This window comes from Marmota marmota, unplaced genomic scaffold (genome assembly GCF_001458135.2).
Source record: "Marmota marmota marmota unplaced genomic scaffold, marMar, whole genome shotgun sequence".
Classification (NCBI taxonomy): domain Eukaryota; kingdom Metazoa; phylum Chordata; class Mammalia; order Rodentia; family Sciuridae; genus Marmota; species Marmota marmota.
In genome coordinates, this window is record NW_025999900.1 from 5265332 (window position 1) to 5291930 (window position 26599).

At 40.1% G+C, this 26599-nt stretch overlaps 2 long non-coding RNA genes across 4 annotated transcripts in view; one reads left to right on the forward strand and one right to left on the reverse strand.

Moving 5' to 3' along the window:
- Positions 1-26599, reverse strand: part of LOC125615215 — a 284873-nt gene that overhangs the window by 126180 nt on the left and 132094 nt on the right. The window lies entirely within an intron of this gene.
- Positions 1161-8550, forward strand: LOC125615216. Its single transcript, XR_007345754.1, has 3 exons — positions 1161-2845; positions 5747-5846; positions 8338-8550. It is a non-coding gene; the product is annotated as an uncharacterized LOC125615216 (long non-coding RNA).

Genomic DNA, 26599 nt, shown 5'->3' on the forward strand with positions numbered 1-26599 from the left:
GCTAGACTGTGGAACCAACCCAGATGCCCTTCAATAGATGAATGGATAAAAAATGTGGCATTTATACACAATGGAGTATTACACAGCACTAAAAAATGACAAAATCATGGAATTTGCAGGGAAATGGATGGCATTAGAACAGATTATGCTAAGTGAAGCTAGCCAATCCCTAAATACAAATGCCAAATGTCTTATTTGATATAATGAGAGCAACTAAGAACAGAGCAGGGAGGAAGAGCATGAGGAAAAGATTAACATTAAACAGACACATGAGGTGGGAGGGAAAGGGAGAGAGAAGGGAAATTGCATGGAAATGGAAGGAGACCCTCATTGTTTTACAAAATTACATAAAAGAGGTTGTGAGGAGAAAGGGAAATAAAAAACAAGGGAGAGAATTAAATTACAGCAGATGGGGTAGAGAGAGAAGATGGGAAGGGAGTGGGGGGATAGTAGAGGATAGGAAAGGTAGCAGAATACAACAGTTACTAATATGGCATTATGTAAAAATGTGGATGTGTAACTGATGTGATTCTGCAATCTGTATTTGGGGTAAAAATGGGAGTTCATAACCCACTTGAATCTAATGTATGAAATATGATATGTAAAGAGCTTTGTAATGTTTTGAACAACCAATAAAAAAAGATGAAGAGGAGGTAAAAAAAAAAAGAATTTGCTGAATGACTCAATGATTAGACTTGCTCATTGGTACTGGGTGGTGATATAAACTAGTAAAAATTCTTCTGGAATGTAATTTGTCAGTATCGACATTCATTTAAATATTTGTAAACTTTGACCTTAAAATATTATTTCTGATAATCTATTCTGAGGCAATCTTTCAGTGAAGAAATGATGTTTATGAGGTATTGCTTATAATAATGAAATATCAGATGGATTTAAAGTAATAATAAGAGTATGGTTAAGTAAATTAAGGTAAATCCACTCAAGTGAATTCTAAAGTCAATAAAAATTATTGTAAAGATGGCTAGTGACATGATGCATTCTTTTTTATTAAAATATTTATTTATTTATTTATTTACTTACTTACTTACTTACTTACTTTATGTGGTGCGGAGGATCAAACCCAAGGCCTCACACATATTAGGTGAGCACTCTACTGCTGAGCCTCAACCCCAGCCCAACATGCTGCATTCTTATAACTCATGTATTTTTTTAAAAAGTATTCAAAATTAAAACTATTTCTTATTTTATCCATTTATCTAGCAAAAATGGTTAAAAATAAAATAGCATCCAAAAATGAAAACAGTGGTATTAGAGGAAAACTTCCCTTTTATTTGGATTTCTGTTAATGTTATTGTAAGACTATCTTCCTAACAAATGGGCATTTCAATATCTCAACATCCTGCAGAATAAAACCCAGACCAGCCTAGCATTACACCAGTCTCCTTGAAACTTGTATTTCCAAGATGATTTTTTTTTGCCTGTGTACATATTAAAAAGCACAGAAATTGAAACTGTGTAGATCCCATGAATTTCCCATGAAGTGAAGCCCTTTGTGACACATTCAGAATAACCCCCAATTTCTACCTGTCTTCTTCCACCACCATCTTGACTTATATTATAATTATGCCTTTTGTTATTTTATCATTTTTGTCATGCACAGATTATCACAAAATATCAGAGTTACAATTTGTTTGGAACTAACTTAACTAAAAGGGAGCACTTTTCTTTGTTTCCAGGGCTTGTGATTGAACCCAGGGACTTGTACCTGGGAGCTCTACCACTGAACCACAATTTCCAGCCCCAGAATCTCGTGCAATGCTGTCAGGTACATATGTAGGATATAGCCCCGTGATGCTGGATTTCTGAGCTATAGAACTGTGACCTGATGTATGGGTGTTATTTTAAGGTCCTAAATTTGTGGTGATTTATTAATTACTTCAGCAACATAACATACTTTTGTAAGGGGCCTTTGACTTACTGGGAGAAGGCATCCAGCACAAGGAACAGCAAGGTCCTGAGCTGGGACTATGCATGACTTGGCATGCTCAAAGAACAGAAAAATCAACCAGTGGGGTTGGAATGGAGTGACTGAGTGTTAGGAGATGAGGCCAAAGATATAATTAGGGATTGGATCCTATGGATCCTTCAGAATTTCACAGGATATAATTAGGGATTGGTTCCTATTGGATCCTATGGATCCTTCAGAATTTCACAGGAAGCTCTTGGAGAGTTTTGAGCAGGAGACTGGTATAATAAGATTTACATTTTGAAAGGATAACTCTTGCTAGCAAGTAGTAATTCCCTGTGGGGCGTTGAGTGTAGATGCATGAACAGTTTGGATCAACTGTACTAGCCAAGAAGAGAAATTTTTGTGACTGGCACCTATTGGTGAAGGGAGGTGAAAAGTGGAATACTAAATATATTTTGAAGATACAACGACAGGATTTGCTAATGGACCGGAAGTAGAGAGTAAGAGAAAGTCAGAAGTAGAGATGTTGAGTAGGTAGCTGGATGCGCAAGTCTGGAGTTTTTAGAAACTGACAGCATGCGCAGGCTATTTAAAGTATGAGACCAGAGAAGTTTCCTGGGGAGTGAATATAATTAGCAAAGAGGACTGTGATCTGAGGCAAGCAATATTTAGAGATCTGGAAGAGGTGGTGTTAGGCAATGAGGCCTGAGAAAAACCTGTCCCACAGGCCAAAGAAAGAAAAGGTTGCAAGGGCAGGGAGTGAACAGGGTTGGGAGGCCCAGGGAGAAGAGGGCTAAAACTTAACATGGAGTTTGCAGCAGGAACTCTCTGGTGATCTAAAAGAGACTGGAGTGGGAGGATAAAAGCCTGTTTGGATGATCTCAAGAGGAAATGAAAGAACAGTGAGCTAAGTCAGTGAGTATAGACAGCTTTTTTGTGAGCAATTTCCCCCCACCCCCAGAGAAATGATGTTGTAGCAGGATGGAAAAGCAGCATCAAGAGAGAGTGATTTTGTTTTAGCCAGAGTTATATCTGATGTTGAGAGTATGACCCAGCAGAGTGTGAGATTCCTGCTGGAGTGGAATACCAGAATAGGTTCAGAGGCCTGGGATTCAGGTCATGGGAGAGGAGGCAGGTGGATACACATAGAGGCCGGCAGGTGGGAGGAGGCATCAGGAGAGGGTGGCTATGTCCTGTGGCTATGTTTGTTTGTAACACAAACGCAGCACTGCATCATTTATAGAGACACCTTCATTGCCTCAGTGAAGTAGATCTTAAATATCTAACATGCAAAGAAAATAATACTTCAAAGAGATGAAGTATCTTGCCTTTGGTCAGCCACTGGGAAGGTCGGAGTTGGAGGTCAGGTCTCTAAGACCAACTGCAGACAGAGAATGTGGGAGGGTAGCTGCTTAGAACATCTGGAGTCAGTCATGTGAGGTGGACAGAGCTGAGGAAACTCAGGAAGAAATAGATCTTGTTGCTCTGTGAACAGCAGAGGTAAGACACACCTAGGCTAAAGGCTCATAGGAAAAAAAAAATAGATACAGCAAGGAAGAAAAAGCAAGAACATTCTAAAAGGGATAAGATTTTATACCTGATTTTAAACACTTGTGTAAGGCTTGTGCCCAGAAAGCTCAAACATTGTGACAAACCTCTTGGTGCTCATATCCCAAATGTCACACACCTGAGCCATCTCCCAATGATTTCAAGACCTGCAGCTATGCAGACATTGACTACCTTTGTTATTTTATGGTGGGACATACACAGAGGCCCACAGAGCACTCTGTCAGCTGTGGAGTCCCTGCTTCTGCCTTGCCCCTTTCAGACACAATTGTATTGTGTCCCTTCCCCAGGTACTGCTGCCCTGCCCATGTTCAGCAGAAGACGCCCTGTCCCAACCAAGAGCTGATTTCCCTGCCTCTCCTGGGGTGGCCAGTTGGAGTAGGTTCTAGCGCAGCCACCGGAGAATGTCTTAATCCTCAGCTGAGGGGCCTTTTGTTCCCTGGTCGTAAGTGGTCCTGTGATGCTCAGAGCCTCCGTGTTCATGAACCTTCTGTGAACCTCTGGCCTCACCCCTACCTGGACTTCCACCAAGACACCTATTATATACCTACTGACTAGCAGTTCCATTCAGAAGGGGCTGGGATATCAGGCAAAGAGAACAGGAGTAGGAAAGAGAAGAGCCAGCTTCCAGTTCCAGCTCTGCTCTGTGACCCTGAGTTAAGCCCCTCCACCTCTTTGAACTCCTTTCTTCACATTTATGAGAAGAGAACTCCACCACTCTGCACAGAGTTACCGGAGGTCAGGTGAGATAATGTGCACAGAAATAAACTTAAAGCCCTGGACAAGGACAGGTATTTCTGCTCTTTCTTTCCTCTACCCCTGGCCCTAGGCCACTAAAGGCACTCTTTAGAAAACCTTGGGATTGATGAACCAACACCTTCCAACCAGAGGGGACAAGTCTACAATTTCAAGGTTACTGGCACAGACAAAAGGGAGCAGCACAGGACTCTTCACGCTAGACAACAGATGGCGGGCACAAGAAAATATGTCCAAATCCAGGGTTACTTGGTTCCTTCTGCAAGAGGACCCGTTAGCATTAAATGGCAACAAGAGGCATTTGCAGGTTTTTACTTTTCTTGCAACTTGATATGTTAGAAGTAATGCCTCATCTGGGGTCTCCCTAAAGTTAATGAGACTGAGCGGACAGTTCATTGACTTGCTTTGCAGAATTTATTTTATGAGTGCCTCTAATCCACATGGCTTCTCTGCTTGGGGACTCAACTAAGGGAAACTCCAAAAAATCCCACAGGCTGATTCATACTTACCATGTTGCTTCATATACAACATACATTCAATCAACATAATTATTATTCAATTCTGAGAAAGAAAACACTGTCTTAGAGACAAATTTAACCCATAGGAGTGTGCACATGGGCTCACACACACTCACGTTTGTGAATGTATATCCAAAGGCTCAAGTTATGAATTTCCCACACAGGCAGGGTTTTCTGTTCAACTTCCTATTATCCAGATTCATTTTGCTAGGGAAGCCTCTCCCCAGCTGAAAAAATCAAGGATTTTCCAGCTGTCCCAGAAGAGGACCACTGCTATTTTCTAAGACAATGCCCTCCCAGCAAGGGACAGAGTTCAGTGGGCATGGCTGTGGGCCACATCAACGGGAAGAGACCCTACCACTGAATTTCCAGCTCAGTAAAGATTCTGATGTCCCAAATGTGGCATAGGAAACATGGAGGAAAGGCCTGAAGGGACCAGAGAGGCCTCAGAGTTGACTGCACACATGAACAGATGACCAGTGGTGGGTGCAATCCCTCGTATTTGACCTCATGTGGGACATAGAGCCTCTGGAATGGCTGAGGTCAGGTTTCCTCCCAGCTCAATGAAATGAGGACTCAGAGTTAAATTAGGTACAGATAGAGAGTATAAGTATTATTTTATTTATGCACCCTGAGTATAGAGATAAATTCATATCTATTCCAATGGAAAAATGATTTACTACCTAAATGAACACAGCTGGTTTGTTAAATTAAGCACTTTTAAAACCTAGTGTCCATGGGGAAAAGCTGAGGTGGTTGGAGTGGGATGGGTTGAGGGAGAGGTGGCAGGGATCCTTGGATGTGAAGATAGTAGGAAATTGGGTTTCTGACATAATCCAAGTACACAGCACCTTCTCCTCTACCAACTCTTCTGGGCTACTTGCCAGGTACCCTTAGGTTTTAGGGGACAATGCTGATTGTCTTTGCTTCACATCATTTTTTCCCATTGCCTGAGTTACTTTTTAATATCCCCCAGGAAAGAAGAGTCAAAAGAGTGTGTCTAACCAGAAAGCAGCATAAGGGCTTTGGATGCTTAGCCAGGCTCTTTGACCTGCAAAGAACAGAGTCCCATTCAGGTGAGTTCACCCTGCGGGAACATGAGGACAATCAGGGAAGCAGTGGATAGCGTGGTGTCTCACTCAGTGGTGTGCCAGGCCTGCAGGGAATACAGGAGCCTAGATCAGACATTCTCTCAGGTGTAGAATTTCAGCAACCTCTACCCTGCACTTCACTGTTAACATTGATTCAATTCCTCTCTGTCTCTACTTCCCATCTCTACTAATCATGGCTACCTCTACTCTGGTGACTCCATGCTCATGATTATTACATACCTCTGGACTCTTCCTCATCTTGTCTGTGTTCTACCTTCTCTTCATTTCCTATCCCATCTCCGTTCCTCCTACAAACTAATCAACCCTCTCCCTCTAATTCTGGTTTGAATTTCTGAGAGAGCTTTGTGATGCCCCTGTTTGACGGAGCTTGCATGACATGTGACATCATGGGATGCCTACCATTGTCCAGCCTATGGACTTGATAATCTACACATCAGATGCCTCTGTGGGTCTAACTGGTTTAAGCTATGGCAGGTTTCATGGCCATTACTTGATTCATTAGAAGCCAGCCCTTAGTATGCGGCTGTAGTCAGGGCAGATTTTCAAAGCTTAGCCTAGCTGTCTGGATCAATTAGGAAATCAGATCAGTTGTCAATTACCTGAACCACTTTTGCATATCTCTTGGGTTGTACTAAATCATTTTCTAAAAACAATCCATTATTTAACAGATGCTCCTTCTGTTTTAAGAAAGAAGAGAACTCGAGATGCTTGACCCAGTTTCTACTTTAAAGTGGAAGCTATCATGGAGCAGCAAAGTGGACTTAGATGCCTGACAAGAGGGCCTTCTAGTTAAGACATCAGGTTTAGCAGGTTTCTCTATGTCAGCAGAAGAGTGCCCCAATTCTCCCTGAATAGGCAACTATCTCTTTTCTTCATAACGAGAAACATTCTAAGGCAGTTAAGAAGAAAATCTACCCAAGAATGGCTGTCCTTGCCACTCATTTAGTTTCACTATCCTGTAGGTCAGCATCCAGGGCACTGACCTGGGTCTGAAGCTGTCACATGCCTATACAAGACATGTCCCCAGCAAACATCATCTTGCATCTAAATCTCAGGTGATAATTTGGCAGAGGGTTGTCTTGCTCACCAGAAGCCTGGACAAGGTCCTGTGGCCTCTATTGGCCTCTGGAGAACTATTTCCTCCAGCTCTCTCTCCCCAGCAAGTGCCACTTGAGTTGGGCCCAAGGAGGCTGCAGCAATCAAACAGGCCAGCAGAATGAGTGCACTTGTGCTCGGTGGTGGATCTGGAAATTGGCTTTCTTTGGCTTTTAATGGGACATTTCTCCAGCAGTTTTATGATTACCAAAGACAATCAGGGCAGTTGGAAATCTGGGATATTTGTACCCTTCACTCTGTTTGGGCCTCAAGCACTGAAAACATTAAGTCAGTTCCCTAGAGGGCCTGTCCCCTGTAGAGAAAATGTTTAATAATTAAAAGGCACTGTATGTCTGTACTCATTAATTTAAAAATATTCCCTAGTCAATATTCTTCGCAATGAACATGATTATTTACTGCTTAGTGATGGGCTGAACAAATGACGGCAGTCTTTTTTCTACCACTTGCATTTTCTATCAGGAATAAATAGTAGCACTCAACTATTCACAATACCTATCAGCTGCCAGTGTAATTTTAAATAATACACAAAAACTGCTATTTTCAGTTTCATCAACATTTGGTAGTAGTTTTTGGCTGCCCCTGTGTTAGTTAGCTTTTCATTGCAGTAACCAAAATACCTGAGAAGAACAACTTAGAAATAATTTATTTTGGGTTCACAGTTTCAGAGTTTCCACGTATGGTTGGCTGACTCCATTGTTTGGGGCCTAAGGTGAGGCAGACTATCATGGAGGAAGGATATGGTAGAGGAAATCTGAAAGCAGAGAGAGAGTGGGAGGAACCAGGGACAAGATATAACACCCAAGGTCATCCCTCTGTAAGCAAGTGGGGCACAGCCTCCAGCCATGCCTTATCTGTTAACAGTTATCACATAGACTACATTCAGATATCAATGGATTAATCCATTTGCTGGATTAATCCAGCAAATGGATTAATCCACTGATAAGGTAAGAGTCCTAATCATTGCCTAAAAGCCCCACCTATGTATCCTGGGGCTCATGACTTCAAAAATAATTGGGGGATTTCAAAACATGAGCCTCTTGGTAGATATTCAAGATCCAAACCATAACAACCACCTACAAGTTGAGAATCTTACAGTAAGTCCTTAACTTACTGTCCTTACTTCTTTTCTTATCCACATTCTGTTGTTTATTTTCCTTTATATGGTTGGTGATAATAACATTTAAATGCTATTCTACAAATTTTAAGACTTTCACACTTTGTTTACAGGTTGAATCTAAACACTAATAAGCCAATAAATACTTTACATTTTAACTACTATGTAAATACTGTTTATCACAGAGTCAGAAGGTATCACATAATTACTTTTCCTTTTCTACAGGTAAAATGTCATCACCTTTGGGACATTTGGAGAACATTGTTAGTATCAAGTTCAAGCAGATTCTCTGCCTTCATACTCAAGCCATATCCTGGTCATGTTACAATATAGTGAACCTTCTGTGTGACCCATGACTTTGTTCTGTTTGGTTTTTCCAGAAATTTCTAATTGCCTTTTATTTTTCTTATTGAAACATTAATAAAGAGCTTAAGTGTCTTCGATTATTTCCAGTCTCTTAATGATAACATTGCATGGAATCTCCATTTTTACACAGAGACAATTTGAAAAACTCTCCCATTCTTAGACCAATTGTTTTTTACAGACCTGAAGGGCCACTGTCTGGCTGAACATTTCTTCACCACATTATTGTGTTAGAAGAACTCTCTCCTTCATCATGGCCTTCTTTCTCCCTGTTTTCCTAGAACCACTTCCTTATTTTATCAGGAAAATATCTCAAGTCCTTGTATGTCTATAAACTGTATTTTGTCCTTCTACTTGATGGACACTTTTGCAGAGTACAGAATTCTAGGTCAAATGAAAGCTAGTTCAAAATAATTTTCCTTAGAACTTTACAGCATTGCTCCATCATTTCTAGCATCCAGAGATGCCCATGCCAGCTGATTTTTTTGTTATAATGCAGGCTATTTATTTGCTAATTTGTATCACTCTGAAAATTCTTATTATTTTTAATTTGACCCTTCTAGTTTGATGAAATTATTCTTATAATTGGATATTCTCCTTTTCATGCTGCTCAGCATTTGATGAGCCCTGTCAAGATTAACACTTATGCCTTTTATCAACTCTTAGAAATCATCCTCATAACTGCAAAACTTTCTACCCTGTATTACATAGTCTAAATCCTGGAACTCCTATTGGTCATATGTTGAATCCTAAAATGTTCATTTTTCTTATTTTCTATTCACATGTTTTATACATATCTTTCTTTATTTTGGAAGATTGCCTTGATTTTATAATCAAAACTTGCAGTTGATTTTAAGGTTTTTTTTTTTTACAGAGTATTTTATTCCAAGAGTTAATTCTTTGATTATTCCTTTATCATGTTATTCTATTCTTGTCTTAAACGCCAGGTCTTCTCAATTCTTTCTCAGAGTATCATCAGATTTTTTAAGGTTATCTTCTGTTTCCTTGAACAGCTCTGCCTCCTCCAGGGTCAGTTCTTTTTATTTCAGTCTTTTACCTACTGCTTTTCTCCTTCATATAGTGTTCATGCACATTCAAATTGGAGAGACACACCTGAGTCTTCTAAGTAGCCAGTATGGTCTTTCTCCTGCTTGCAAGGAACTGTATGATTATTCACCCCAACAGACCTACCTCTGTCCTGGATGGAGAGATTGATGATAAATTTGTGCATCTGGAAGGGGCATAGTTAATGGCAGTCTTCACTTCAGAGCGATCAATGAGGAACAACCTACCCAAATTCCAGAAATTAAAAAAAAAAAAAAAAACCACTTTATTCTGGGATAGCAATGCCTCCCCAAGATCTTTGCTTGCTAAAGATTGTTCTCTTTCTTTAGAAAAGTGCCCACTTTTTGTCTTGTTTTGCTTTTTATTTGTTTGTGTTTCAGTCTAGGAACAATTAAAGCAACTAGTTGTTCCACAGATGGAGGCCAAGGAGAAGGGCATAGAGGGCCGACTCCTACAGCTCTTTTCTTCCCCTTTGAGCTCCCTTTGGTACCCTCTTCTACACCGGTGGGAACATGAGTCACAAACTCTGAAGTTTCACTGGAAGATTGGTCCTTAGCTCCCCTGCAGGCCCCGCCTCTGGCTTTCCCTGCTTTGCTCACTTACCAACACCCTCTAATTTGCCTTCCTCTGGGAATTTCTTGAAATCTTGTATTCACCAATGATCTTTCCTTCTGAACCCTTTGCTGTTATAAGCTTCTTCCTTTTCATGTTTTTCTAAGTCCCGAAATCTCAACTGGGTCTTTGAATAGGGTGCTTTATGAATGAGCCCAGGTTTGCATCTTCAATCTGAAGCTCCCAACACTTGTTTTGAGATGTTTGGACAAGAAGGTGGTATTGCCCCTCCCCTAGGACAGAGAGGGGACATCAATGGAGGACATCTGTAGAGGATAGTTATGCCTAGAAACTGGCTCTGTTGTAAGAGCCATGAACCACAGATGTCACATGGCAGCAGGGCAAAGAGGCCAGACTAGAAGACCCTGAGACAAGTCCCTACAAGTGAGTCATCTGTCAGACTCTCATGAATAACTGGAGATCATTTTGACAGCAGAAGGGTTCACTTTCTAAAACTGGGCAACAGAAGCTCATTTTAATGTATGTATGAATAAAAAAGAAAATAAAACCTTATGTTGTAGTCCAAATTGTTCTTTAGAAATTTGCTTCCATAGAAATGTCAAGTTCAAATGGAAATCAATCTTTAGGACATAGAAGGTCACCTCCTGGGACAAATTTTTGCTTGGTATAAACATTTTGCCTACCAGAAATTTAACCCCAGGTAACGGCAGGAAGATATGGAAGTCGCCAATGTTTATTAAGATTGTACTAAATGTTTGGAATTCTATATATCTTACTTTTTTAATCCTCACAAAAACCTCATGCAATCCATTCACTCATTCTTTCAGCTAAATTTAATGAATAGTTTATGTATACCAGGGGCTATGATAGGCATCATAAGTACAATTGTGCATGAAAACAAACACTTGTATGTGGAGGAGACTGACTTTAAATAATTACACAAATAAGTATAAAACTATAAGTGCTATAAGGTGCTATATGATTCAATAAAAATGCATAAATGGGAAACGTACCTAGTATGGGGAAAGAGACAGAAAGATATCACCATGGAAACAGTGTTTGGCCTGAGATCTAAAGAAATAATGAGAGTTAAGCAGTTAAGACAGTTTTTTATTTCTTTTTGTATAAAAGACACTAAGAGACAATTAGTGAAATTAGTAGTATATTCATATTAAGGAGCAGAGGAGTATTCCAGGCATGTATTACCAAAAGATGTAACACATGCAAAGGTCCTGGGACAGGAGAAAGCATGGCATTTTAAAATTCATGAAAGAAGAATCATTTGGAAATCACCAAAGTAGTAATTTCTGAAGACTCATCAATGGATTCTAACACTAAAAGACAAAAGTTTATTATTTTATGTAAAAGTTCATTAACATAGTCTCAGAGTATCTCCCCACAAGGTTAATTTATCCCAAAGGAAAAAAAATAGTAACTTTACATTGGAGAAATCTGACAGGCCTCAGCTTAATTACATGATCCAAGTAAGATATCAGCACTAATAGGCTGACCAAACATCCTGATACAATACACTAAAAAGATACAAAATCACTTCTGGGATACTCCCGCCAAAAAAGCAACAACTTGTATCTAATCTTGACTAATCATACACAAACCCCAAATGAGAGACATTCTAAAAATAATTGCCCAAGACTCTTCAAAAATGCCAAGGTTACAAAAGAAAAACTGAGGAATTCTTCCAGATTAAAGAATCAAAGGAGACATGGCAACTAAGTTGAACCTGATCTTGGAGCAAAAAGACAGTTTTTTATTCTTTTTTGTATAAAAGACACTAAGAGACAATTAATGAAATTAGTAGTATATTCATGAATTTATTTATTATAGAACTCTCAAAAAGTTCAGAAAAAAGAGAATGATTAGACGCATGTAAATTTTAGCATTTGAGGAATATGTGTTAACAACATCCAGGAATTCTTTATACTAGTTTTGCAGCATTTCTGCTAAGTAGTTTGAAACTACTTCACGATCGAAGGCTACAAAAACAAGAAGACTTGAAAGAAGACTCCGATGAGGTTCTATAGACAAAGAAGAGTGTGAGGCAAGGGGAGGCTGAACTTGTAGGGAAAAGTTAAACCATAGAGTCCTTGAAGATCATGATCAAGATGTTGGCCAATCTCCTGGAGGTAATGAGAAGCCACCAAAAGGCACAGGCAGGTAAATGACATGATCAGACAGCATTTTGAAAAGATCAGTCTGGCTACTGGGCAGAGGAGAACCAAAATAACTAACTAGAAGGGAGACTAGTTAGCTGGGAATGTGTCCTGGGAATGTAAAAACAGAGTGGTGGCAGTTGACCCAGGTAGAAGTGGATGGATTTTAGAGTTACACAGGAATTAACGTTTCTAAGACTTTAATGACTTGAAAATGGGAGAGGATGGTGAGGAAAGGGAACGGAGAGACAGACATGGGTTCCCAGATGTCTGGTTTTACCAGTGGGTAGGGGGGACCCCTCAGGTAAGACAGACTGAAAAGAGAACCAAGTTTCAGAGAAGTGAAGAGTTTGATTCTGGATGTGATTCAAGTTCTCTTTGAGACATCCAGATAGAGTTTTTGAGTAGACAGGAACAGGGGCACATGAGTGGGGATGGGAGATGGGAACATGGTTGACCTCACCTTGAGAACAGGGAGAAGCATAGAGAAAAAAGAGGGCAGGGCCTCAAACTCCACCTCAAGGACTCTGTCTGTCATCTGTGTTCTTATCTTCACTTCATAGATGAACAGAAGCCACGGTGACCTGCTTAAGGTCACACACCTAGTAAGTGGCAGAGCAGGGGTCAAAAGGCAAGCCCATTTGACTTTGCCCAATCTCTGCCTTCCCCAATAAGCTCCTTCCTCAAGAATCTTATTTTTCTTCTTTCTTTTCTAATTTTATGCAAAATTAGAAAGGAATCAAAATGTATTCAGAAGTGGGTGACATGAACAAGAGAGTTTCCTGTCTTCCTTTCTCTGGATGTCCAGTTAATGAGGTTCTTCTCAATTCCAATAAATAAAAAGCTGTACTTTTTTTTTTTGTACAGGTTTTCAAATAGTTTCTCTTCAAAATCATATTAGACAGACTTTCTTTCTAATGTAAATAAATTCTTTGTTATAGTTATGAAGAGTCAGAAAAATCCCTCTTACATACACACAGTTGGTTATAAATTTCCAAGGTTGGTGAGTTAGTTTCTCCTTGAACTTTACCATTTATCTCCTGCTAACATGTCAGCTAACATCTCAAGGAGAGATTTAGAACCAGCAGTGGATAGCTTAGCCTGACCCCAACTTCAAATTGCAGTAATCCTGATTTTTCCTCTAGCTCCACATCCCAGGCCATGGCTACATGCATGGAAGGAGGAAGTGAATATGTTACTTAGAGATTTTATGTCAGTGATTCCATTAGTTTTTCTTGAGTTACATGAAACAAACTCACAGCTGGCTTTGGACATCTTGTAAAGCAGCCTATAATAACTCTGGCTTATGAGGTTGGTTGCTGGAGAATCCCCAGGGCAGTACGGAGAAGTGTGAGCGACCAGCCTTAGATCCCAGTTAACAGAAGCATTTAGAGTGACAAGCTAAAGGCTAGAGGGACAATGATATGAGGTTCCTGGGTAACTCAGAAGCCCCATTTGGCTTATGGACTGTTCGTACACTTCGTAAGTGCATTTATTTGATCTTTTACTGTGCTTTACAAACAGCAAGTATCCCCACGTGCAGGCTTTAATGTAGCTCTGACCCCAGGCCTAAGAAATCTTCCCTAAATCCACAACTACCTTTTGAGGAATACTTTATTTTTCAGACAAGCAGATAAACACAGGATTTCAGTTCTGGGCCCAAACCATGTTAATTTGGCCTCTTATTCATTTGGGGCCTGAGTTTTCTGGCTATGGTGTAAAGCTTTCCTCAGGCAGACTCAGGTTAAAGAAAACCTTGAATAGCAATAGCATCTCTTAATCTCATGGTAACCCCAAGACCTCTCTACTCAAAGAATCATCCCCCGTGTACTACACTAAACTTAGTGTGACCTGACGGGCACTCATCAAAGCTCTTAGGTTCAGTAGGTTAACCTGGAGTGGGCAGGAGAGTTAAGCTATGACCAAACTCCTCTTTATAACATCCCTCTTCCACTTCCTGTCCACACGTCACAGAAACACAATTGAATTCTACATCTTGAAATCATGCCAGAACACAAACACAATGAAAAGAATAATAGCAAATATTTACTGAGCACTGAGTGCCTGATCCTGTGCTGAGCCGTTCACTATACTATTTTATTGATTCTCACGACAGCTCTGTGAGGCGATTACTATTATTATCCCCATTCCACTGATAAGGAAATACTCACCAAGATTAAGTAACATCAGTAAGTGGCACCTAGCCAAGGACACAGAGTGAAACACAACCCCAAATAAACCACCAACTCTCTAAGCGGGAGCCTCCCAAACACAATTTCCTCCAATTTCAGTAATAACCAAGACAGTTTTATGGCAAATAATCAGCCAGGACAGCATTTGATATAAACAGCCTCATAAAATAAAATTGAGCTTCTAAAGCCCACTTCACAGGTGTTCCAGCAATGTGATCCCCTAGTAGAACAAGCTTTGCTCATAAATGATTGTAAGCATTTATAATAATACAATTTATATCCTTGCTTGATTCTTCTGCACACAAGAATTCTCGTTGAATTTTTTCAACAATTTTGTTGAAGTACAATGTTCACACAAAATGTGCACAAATCCCAAAATGTACAGTTTATGGATTTTCACAAAGTGAACACAGCTATGTAACCATCACTGACATTAGGAAACAATACAATTAATACAGAAGTAGCCCCCATCCTAAAGTTATTATCCCAACTTCTATCACTAAAGACTCATTTTGCCTATTTTGAGCTTCATGTAGAATCATACATTATACACATTTTGTGTTCTGACTTCTTTTGCTCAACAGTATGCATGTGAGATTCTTTATGCATAATTGTAGATAATTTATTTTCATCGCCTAATAACATTCTATCATATTAATTGTTCTGGTTCATATTGATATGGATTAACTGTGTGATAACTGTAGGCAGTCAGCATGTGACTGGAGGAGATGGATCACTAGGGGCATGACTTTGAGTTTCTATTTTCTGGTGAGCAGAGTTCTCTCTCTGCTTCTTAGCTGACATGTCCTGAGCTTCTTTCCTCTGCCACCATGTCCTGCCTCACCTCTGACCCAGAGCTATGCGGTCAGCCAACTATGGACCAAACCTCTGAAACCCTGAGCCAAAAATAAATTTTTCCTTCACTAAGTTGTTCTGCAGGTCGTTAGGTAACAGCAGAAAAAAGCTGACTAAAACATTAATATATCATATACTTTCATATATTTATTCATCCCATTCTTGATGAACATTGGAGTTGTTTCTAATTTTGGATCATTACAAATACTGTTGCTTTGATCATTCTTGTACATACTATAAATTTTGATACATTTCTGTAGTGTATATCTAGGAATGAAGTTGGTAGGTCATAAGGTCTGTATCTTGTCAATCATTGTAGCTGTTGTCAAACTGCTTTCTAAAATAATTGTGTCAATTTGCACACCCACCAGCAGGATATATGGTATGTGAAAACTCTCATTGTTTCACATTCTTGCAAACATTTGGCATTTTCAATCTTTTCATTCTAGTTATTCTGATAGAGAAGTTGTATGATCACACAGATATGGTTTTTATATTCACAGTTCCCTAGAAACAAGAATCACAGCACACCAGGTAGCATATGGCCCAGGGAAGCACCAAGGTGGTCAGAAGGCAGAGAAAGGAGGGCAAACATGGGCAAGAGACTTTATCATGGTTTCCATGGGAAGGAATGGACAAGATAGGGTGAGCAGGTTTCTGATTGGCTGGATCAAATAATGTCAATGGTCTGTGGGGTGTAGGGGCTACCTCTGGTTGTCTGGTACCTGACCCTGGGGTGATTAGGGCAGAGGGATGGCAGAATGTGAGATCAACATAGAAGGAGTTTGGGGAGTGAGTTCTGGATTAGTTGGTTTGCACATAAAAACGGTGTTCTCAAATACAAAAAAAAAGGTGTTCTCAAATACAAATTGTTCAATCTATCTTGAGCAATTAGCTAATCCTCATAGATACAATCCCTCCAGGGGCATCTGAGGTCCCAGATGTCCAAATATCAGAAGACAGAAAATTTTAAAAAATGATATGGTCAATTTAAGTGCCTTTTTGTATGCTTATTGGACATTTGGAAATTGTCTTTTACAAAGTACCTATTCAAGTCTTTCTTTTTCTCATCTTAAAAATTTGACTCTCTGCCTTATTGATTTGCAAGAATTCCTCCCACTATTTATTTTATTTTATTTTAATTATTTATGGTGCTGAGGACCAAACCCAGGGTCTCACACATGCTAGGGATGTGCTCTACCATTGAGCAATTTCCCTGGCTCTTTTTCCTACATTTTGATATGAGAACTTGGTTGGCTATGATGTGTTACAAAAACATTTTCCCATTATATGGATTTCTTTTTTACTTATGATGAACAGAGTCGTTTTTAAATGTAATCCAGTTTACCAATCTGGATAGTTCATACTTTTAAGGAATATTTGCCTGTCTCGAGGTCATGAAGATACTATCCCCTGTTATATTATAGAAGGCTTATTGTTTTACCTTCCATCTTGAGAGCTATAATCCATCTGGAATTTTTATCTATGGCATGATAGGAGTGAAAATTCATTTCCTTGCATAAGTATATACAATTTTACCAGTATCATGTCTTGAAAAAAATAATCCTTTCTGCACATTATTTCATAGAGATTTGTTTTAAACTAGATGAATGTTTATGTGTGGGTTATTTATAGACTTACTTGTTGAGAGCCGCAGCCGAGTAGGGATGGCACCTGGCATTTTGCCAGAGGGAGTGGTTGAGAGGTGGCGCCAGCGAGCCATTAGGATGGTGATGGTTGAGTTCTCACGGAGTTCCCCTTGAGTTGCAGTTGAGCTCTCGCGGGGTTCCTAGAGAGTTCGCGTGGGTGGCGTTCCCGTGGGTTCAGAAATAAAGTTCGTTCCTGCTTGAATCTACAAGTGGCTCCTGACCTTCCGGTTGGTTATTTGTGCCCAGCCAGACTGCAGCACTTACTATCCTCTCCCATTGGTCATTTGCCCTTTAAAGGCTGCCCACATTCCTTGGCATGTGGCCTCACCTCACTCTGACCTCTGCTTCTCCTGGTGCATCTCCTTATAGAACCTATTGCTCCTGTCTTGATCTTGTTAGGGCCCTTGTGACACTGGGCTCATCTAGCTAATACATCTCAAGATCCTTAATTTAACCACATATAAAAATCCCTATTGTCATGTAAGGTAACATTCATAAGCTTCAGGAATTAACTCATGGACCTGTTTGGCAGGGCCATTATTCTGCTTATCACAAATAATACCAATTAGAATTCAGTAACATCTTCTTTACAACTGAGCTAAAAATAATCAAATACATTGGCTTTTAAATGAATTTTGGCATCTGTTTAGATTTTATCTTTAGCATTGTTAACATGATCCTGACTTCTAAAAAATGGCATTTTAAACTTCTAGGCAGCCCCTCATGAGATTCTGAACCTGCAAGACAGCAGACAGTCATGTCTTAGAGCCAGCATGCTAGACGACATTCTTACTAGACACGAAGACTACACTCTCGACTGAATAGTTTTCAAAAGACTTTATAATGTCCTTCAAGTGTGGAGAAATAAAATACGGATCATTTGGCCACTTTTCTGAAAGTGCTGGATAACCCATTTTTTCAAGTAATTTTTTTGAAAACAGATATCCTGAGGTTAGATCATTAACTACTGTAATACTTAAGCAATTGTTTCTCACATGATCCTTTTTCCTTTTATACATGGACTCTCTCCCCATCTGAGGCTCTTTTTAGCACTTTCTCTGCTTGAGGCTTTTTTATATTGCCTCCCTGCCATCACCACTGCCATCTAAGGACTTGAGGCTGCTTCTTTCATAAGGTAAATATATCAGGTAGGATGACCTAAACATTATAACAATGAATACCAAAACTGAAGTGGATTAGCACAATAAATATTGTTTGTCCCTCATGTCACAGTCCAAAGCGGGCTGGCAGGATATGTGGACCCTTCATGTTCCACGGAGTCATTCAGGGACCCAAGGTTCTTTCCTTTTGAGGCTCCATACTGTTCTGACTCTGTAGAAATTTTTATTCAGCCAATAAATGAAAGAGAGAAGGTTCACACATGGGACAGTATCATAAACCAGGACTAGAAGCAGCATTTGTCACCTCTGCTCACATCTGATTAGACAGATTTCAGCCACTTGATCCCACCTAATTAATTATAAGAGAGTCTAGGGCAGGGGGAAAAATCTAGCTTGTGAGCCCCAGGGAGAAAAGAAAAATATTTGGTGAATCATGTAGCCATTTTATGTAGCAACAAATATCATGTAATATTGCATAACACATGAGTGTAGCATATGATGATATTGATGATATAAAAATTATATATGATCTGTATGCCTTGGCTAGCTCTTGTGGACAGGGATTGTGTTATCACTTTGTCTACAGCAGTATCTAACACTTACAGTAGTTGCCCAATAAATGTTTCATAAGTGAATCATAATGTATTAAAACTAAAACAGTCCTTGGAGATCATCTAATCTAAACCTTTCATTTTTAATGTGGTGAAGAATCAGAAAGCTAGAGATGCTAAGCACTTTGCCTGTGTTCACTTGCAGGGCTGACACCCATTAATCTCATATCCCAGATGGAGCGAGACCATCTTTTTAAGCCAACTTGTTTCATTTCCCAGACCAAATGAGACTCCTTTTTGTAACAAATTTCTCAGAAGTTGAACATCTAAACAAGTTATTATTTGTTCCAATGAAGTGTCCTTGGGAGTTCCTATGGAAGTCAAATGCTGCTGCCATTTTAAAAATTCATGGAGCTTCATTTTAGGAATTGCTTTCATAGCCTATGGCATTTTCTCTAGAATTTCACTAATGGTGGCTGGTAAATATTCATCCTTTGAAGATGGTTTTCATTTTGAGAAACAGAAGTGGTTTAGATCCCACTTTGAAAGATAAAAGTTGAATGTAGGTGACCCACTTGTGCAATACTGGTTTTGGTCCCCCCAAAAGTAAGGCTGTGTGTTTCTATATGATGCACAGTCATGAGGATCCACGTCTTCCCATATGCTTCTTAACCCAGTTGGGGGACTATTTCAGAAGAGGAGACATGTTGGCATTTTGAGCAATGTCCTCATTGTTGGAATAAGTTAATGGTATCCTAAGGGGACTACTTTGAAGAGAAATAAGGGGCTCTTGACAGAAATGCCTATGTTATAAAATGCCCACGTTCACTTCAGGAGCCTTAGGTTCTACTAAGAATGTTAGGCCCACATTAGCTTCCTGTTCAGAAACCAGCCACAGGGTGGGAGAGAGAAGCGTTATATTTTAAATGAGGGGAAGATTTCTGGATAAAATGGCAGAAAGTTGGTAACTAGATATACTCTTTCCTGGGGAAATATGAGAACAAAAGACAACAAAATGCTAGAAAGGGGCTTTGCCCCTCTTTCATGTTCTAGTTCAGAAGCTGAGAGGACTGAAACCACCACATGTGCAGAGAGAGGATCCAAGAAGAAGATTTCTGCCTTCACCATCAACAAGCCTTAGATTAAACTGATCTTTTCTCCTTATACATGATAAACAAATAAATAAGAAACAACACCCTCTGCGATAAACTGGGAGAACTGGAGATCCATATGCAGAAGAATTAAATTAGACCCTTGTCTCTCACCAAATAAAAAATCAACTCAAAACAGATTAAGAATTTACATGTAAGACCCCAAACTTTGAAACTACTAGAAGACATAGGTCTAAGCAAGGATATTTTGAATAAAAGCTCAAAAGCACAAGCAACAAAAATAAATATAGACAAATGGGACTACAGCAAACACAGTTTTCTGCGCAGCAAAGGTAATAATCAACAAAGAAACCTACAGAGAGGAAGAGTTATGTTTGCAAGGTATACATCAAATAAGGCGTCAATATCCAAAACACACAAGGAACTTAACAATAGCAACAATAAAAATGAAAATTGAGCAAAAGACCTGATTAGATATTTATCAAAAGAAGAAATACAAATGGCTAACAGATATGTGAAAAAAAAAAAAATGTTTGGGCCGGGGCTGTATCTCAGTGGTAGAGTGCTTGCCTAGCATGCGTGAGGCATTGGGTTCAATCCCTGGCATCACGTAGAAACAAACAAATAAAATAAATAAACAAATAAATATTGTGTCCATCTGCAACTAAAGAAAAAGTTCAACATCACTAAATATTAGGCCAAACAAACCTACATGAGATATCATCCCACTCCAGTTAAAATGGTAACTATTAAAAAAAAAAAAATCAGCCAGTGCATGCCCATAATCCCAGTGACTCTGGAGGCCAAGGCAAGAGGATTGCAAGTCTGAGGCCAGCCTCAGCAACTTAGAGGGCCCTAAGTAACTTAATGAGACCTTGTCTCAAAATAAAAAATAAGAAGGGCTAGGGGTTAGGGATGCATCTAAGTGGTTATGTGCCCCTGAGTTCTATCCCTAGTACAAAAAAAAAAAAAAAATCAAAAGATTAGCATTGAGGATGTAGAGAAAATGTGATCTTTATACACTATTGGTGGGATTATAAAACAGAACAGCCATTATGGAAACCATTATGAAGCTTCTGCAAAAAGTTAAAAATAGAACTACCATATGATCCAGCTATGTCACTACTGGGTATATATCCAAAGAAAATGTAATTAGTATGTCAAAGAGATATCTCCCCTCCTATATTTATTGGAAAACTGTTCACAATAGTCAAAATATGGAACCAACCTAAGCATTCATTGATAGATGAGTAAAGAAAATGTGTTATATATACAAAATGGAGTACTATTAAGCCACAAAAAAGAACCAAATCTTATAATTTGCCTGGATGAATTTGGAGGATATTATGTTAAATAAATAAACCAGATACAGAAAGGCAAACACTGGATGATCTCACTCATACATTGTATGTAAAAAAGTTGTTTCACAGAAATACAGAGTAGAATACTAGCCTCTAGAAGGGAAGAGAAAAGAGGAATGGAGAGAGATTGGTCAGGGGATATGAAGTTATAGTCAGAAGGAATATAAATTATGGTGTTCTTCTGCATTGCAGGATGACTAGATTGGATAATAATATCTATCTCAAATAGCTAGAGAGGTTTTTGAACATTCTAATTACAAAGAAATGATAAATTTTAAGATGTGGATATACTAATTGCCCTGAATTGATGATTACACCATGTATTCATGTAATGAAACATCACCTTGAACCCCAGAAATATGCACAATTATTATGTGTCAACCATAAATTAAAAAAAAAAAAAAGAAAAGAAAGAAAAAAGCAAAAGGAACTCTCAAGGAGAGTTTGGAAACCAATAAAGAGAAAACAATTCTGGAACAGTAAGTGTGCAGGGTTTTGCCTTCGGTTGTCCCAAGTTAAATTGAGGAAGAGGGAAGTCAGAACTCAGAATTAGTGCTTTTCTTTTGTCCATCTCTATAAAAACTGAAATGTTAGTCTCATTACTTCAAATTCACACCTGGCCTATAGCGAGGTACTCCGTGCCATTTCCCTGACAATTCAATTTAAACACTTTCCAACTGCGTAATTACACTTTTTTGGTAAATTACCGTCTCGAGCCAGGGCACAGGCGGAAGGAAAGGTAAGGTTTGGCAAGAGCTTCCTGGGCGAGTGCCCTTCTGCTGTAATAGGATCTTCTCTGAGATAAACATTCACCCGAGGAAATAGAAACCTGTAAACATGTGACCACGAAATAACGACCTAAGGATTCAACCAAGACCCCAGCCTAGAAGGCCTTTCACTGGCTTCTTCTGCCCACAGAATCACACAGAAGCTCACTATGATCCTACGGTGACTGGGCCACCCTTCCTCAGGCTGAGCTGTGATGCCTCTTGACTGGCATTTCAAGAAAATGGGACGAGCTGTCAACCACAACAACCCACCCACCTCGCCGTGGCAGCTGGGCCTCTTCCAACATGGTGCTGTTGGCCTTTTAGTTCACACTTACCCGAGGCAGTCCTGAACCCTGCCCAGCTCTCCTAAAAGCAGTTATTCACAGAAACCAACATCAAGGGTTTCCACTTTCATTTCCCCACCATCACCTTCAGACTACCTTGTCCTCAGTTAACAGTCAAAAGCTGATCCTTCTGTCTGCCAGTCCTGCCAGCTCCACCTGGGACGAGGGACCCAGCTGGGCTCTTTTCTGGCTCCTACATCTTCAAAAGTAATAAAGCCTCAGCAAATGGGATTTACCTGTCCATTTTGCTGATGAGGCAGTGGGAAAATTAGAAATCATTTCTCCGTCTAGAGCCGCGCTGCACTCCACAAACTTGCTAACTAGAGCAAGAAGTTGTGGCCCCACAGTTAAGTCAGCAGCCAGGATCAAGGCTCAGGGAACCAAGGTATTGACGGAAGAAGGGGCATTTTTAAAGTAGCTATCTTTCCATTTTAGAAGAAGCCGCTCTGATAATTGAGGATTGTTTAAAATTTGATTTCCTCTGTTGAAAAAAAAAAAAAAACAAACAACTTAGAAATGCATAAAATAGATTCCCTGGAGATCAATATAACCCAGAAAATATAATAATGCAAGGCCTTCGCAGCTGAGTTTTTATTTGTGCCTCGTTTCGGAAAACCAAACCCCTAAGGGGTCTGAACCCAAGGTTCATTTATTCTTAATAAGCTCCATTCCAGAGGCCCTGTTAGCCTCCAGCTAATGACAACACTGCCAGCAGTTGGGGTAGCTGTCGTCCAAAAAAGAGTGAGAATCTAATTGAGATAAGAAATAAGTGTTGACTCATGTCAGCATTTGTTAGCATCCAGAGCCCATGTCTTGTGTTTCTAAAGATCCATTCAGCATGCATCCTCCAGCCTCTTGCAAGAGAGAGTATATTTTGGTGCTAATTAAGATGGCACTTAACACAGAGGCAGTTACAGGCAGATCCTCACACTGTCCCCTCCACCATCCATAGATCAGGTGCCACTTTTCTCAGAGAAGCTGGTCCTGACCCATGGGACACAGAAGAGCCCTGACAATGTCATGTTCCTACTGGCTGTCTCCTCAACCCGGGAGTCTTCAATCCAGATGGGAAGTCATGAACTCAAGGAATTCAGGTGCTTCCCCAGGAGGAAGCCAGGGCTCCTGGACTCCAAGTCTTAGTGAAGGATCTGGGGCAGCAACTTAGCTGCACAGCTGGTCGCTTGGTCATGTCAAGCAATCACCCTCCACAAACATTGCATAAGTCCCTTTTTCTGGATTCCCAGTCTTAATAATTTAAGCGATCCTCCCTGTTCTCTCAGTCAGCCCTGTGTACAACAGCAATGCATTTTCAAAATGGCGTTAGTGGTCCAGGCAGTGGAGCAGAGGAACAGAATGAAATTAACTGGCATACAGAGGATTGATTCCTGCTCTAAATGAGCCTGGGTTGTGTTTCCCTAATGGAACAAGAGGAGGCAGACAGAGGGATATTTTTCATGGAAATAGTGGTGAGGTTACACTGGAAGGATTTCCTGATTTCTAGGTCTAGTTCAGGAATAGCTTTAGAAAATTCTAGAGTTTTGCCCTCCCCCAAACTCAGGATTCTGTAGCCTCCCAGGGCACCTCACCACAGAGGTAGACTTGTAATGTGCTAATAATTTGGCCTAACTACTCCCCAGAAATGGGGGCACCTTGTTCCATAGGCTGCCTAATCCTATGGGTATTCTTTCTTTTTATTTTTTTGATGGGGGTGGGTACTGGGGATTGAACTCAAGGGTACTCAGCCACTGAGCCACATCCCCAGCCCTATTTTGTATTTTACTTAGAGACAGGATCTCACTGAGTTCCTTAGTGCCTCACTTTTGCTGAGACTGGCTTTGAACTTGTGATCCTCCTGCCTCAGCCTCCTGAGATGCTGGGATTACAGGCATGCATCACCACACTTGGCCCCATGGGTTTTCAAATTCAAGCATCCTATACACTCAGATGTTTAAACAAGAGCCTATTCATTGTACTATGGTAGACAACAAGGATGGTGAAATTTAGCTTGCCACTACCTGCAACAGACCTTTTGGTTCCAAGAAGGATACTTCTCTCTGTGCCAGGAGTAATTCTGTTTCCTGTTAGTCAGAGGCATCAGTCTGGGCTTAAAAAGCTTCCAAGAGCAGGGTACCTTTCTGCTACAGTCCCAAGACTTTTTCCAGGTTCAATTCTCTTTCCTTAAATTTACTTTACCAGAAGAAGGAACTTATTTAAACTTACTTCCATGTGGATAACTATTCTTGTCTTGTGTAGCAAAGACTACACTTTTTTTGTTTTGCATTTAAGAAATGCTGACAACCCAAGGTTACATTTGTTGAATCAAAATAGCAATAACAGAAGATAAACATTTTCTTCACTAACCTTCATGTTGTCATCTTTCAAGGCAAGCATACTTTTTAAAAAGACTCTTGCTACATATCCTTGACCTTGTCATTAAACTAGTAATGGCTATAATTTATTGAGCACATACTATATACCAGGTATGATTGGCATAAAAACAGAGCAAGGAGAAGAGATCATGGGAACCTAAAGGAAAGTGTAGTGACAAAAAATGAACAGAAATTATATGACTAGGAATAACATTTAGTTATGTGTTATAGAAACCCAACTTTGCAGCTTAAGCAAGTACAAACTTCCCAACACATCAGTTAGAAAATAACCATGAGTTTTGAGAACTCGCCTCCATCTACTCTACATTCATTATCTATTACAGCATATACTCATGTAAATAAACACAGTGCATAGAGTCTCTGCTAAACTATGAGATGCCTCCGTGCACATTAATGAAAGTCACTGCCTCTGGAAAGTCAAGTAACAGAGTTTCCCTTTGTGTGAGCCTAGATCTTACACCAGAGCTTGGGAGGAATTTTGGCCCTTGTCAGCATCCCCATACACCATCATACGTGGTTTACTGCCCTGATCAAATTTCCCATCCCAGGGTGTTGCAAAGGAGTGACATAATTCCTCAATGCCTCTTTCCTCTCCTCTGCACTGAAACCTTAAGCTCCAGCATCTTCTATAGCTGGCAGCTGAACTCCCACTTGTGGGGAATATGTTCATTCTTTTGCAAAAGTGGGGGGTGTGCTGGGGTTGTGGCTCAGTAGTAGAGCGCTCACCTACCATGTGTGAGGCCCTGGGTTCAATTATCAGCACCACATAAAAATAAATAAAATAAAGGTCCATTGACAACTGACAAAATATTTTTATAAAGAGAGGTGGGGAGCCTTCCAATTTAAATAGCATCTAGCTAGCAGTCCCTATTCAATCTCTCTGACATTTACACTAAAATACATATTGCTAGAGTTTCCAATGACAATGAAAACATTGACATAAACTAGTAGTTATCAAAATATAGGAAGAATTTTTGCTAACTATTGAAAGATGAACTGAGAAAACTAATCTATTTCATGCTTCTTTCTCTCTTCCTGGCAAATAAAAACACCTAGAAGAGTAGGGGTTGGGTGTTTTTGTTTTGTTTTGTTTTGTTTTGTTTTTGGTGCCAGGGATTAAACCCAGGGGTGCTTAGCCACATCCCCAGCCCTTTTTATTTTTTATTTTTAAACAGGATCTTACTAAGTTGCTTAGGGCCTAAGTTGCTGAGGCTGGCTTTGAAATAGCAACCCTCCTGCCTCAGCCACCTAAGCCACTGGAATTACAGGCAAGTACCATTGCCCTTGGCTAGTGGCTGGCTCTTTCTCCCTGCATCGTGATTTCAGGACCCAGGTCTATGCCAACCAGAAACATGGGCAATATCTTCACAATAGGTTGCACTTACTTTCTCCATCTCTCCCATAAGGAGACTTAATGCTTTGGAGGCCCTTCAAATAAATATTTCTCAAGTATTTGTCTTGTATTTGTTTTTATGGAGTAAAAAGGAATGGAGACTCTATTTAAAAATTATATACCAAATTCTTAATATTCAAAATAACAGAGAAGGAAGATGGCGGCGAGGGGAGTGCATTGCCCCCGTGTGCTGCTTCACTGTGTGGGAGTATGACAAGTCAGGATGGCTAAAGGATATCTTGTTAGGAATTTCCAGCAATAGTGGGGTGCTCCGGAACCTGGAGGAAGGATTTCCATCGCACGAGGATCGGCTACGGGGACTCAAACACGAGAGGTTTGTCGCACGGAGGGTAACACTGCTTATTCAGCAAATCGCCCCGCGGCTAGAGTCGGCAGCGCGCGCTGGGATAGAGACGCAGGGTTACAGCGCTGCAGTTTCTGCCAGCCGCGCAAGCACCGTACTCAGGGCTGAATTCTGGGTTCGAGACGGGGGAAGGAAGCGGTCCATCTCGGTTCTCCACACCGGTCAGACCACAGAGGAGGCCAGCAGCCACCATGTTGGTAAACTGACATCACC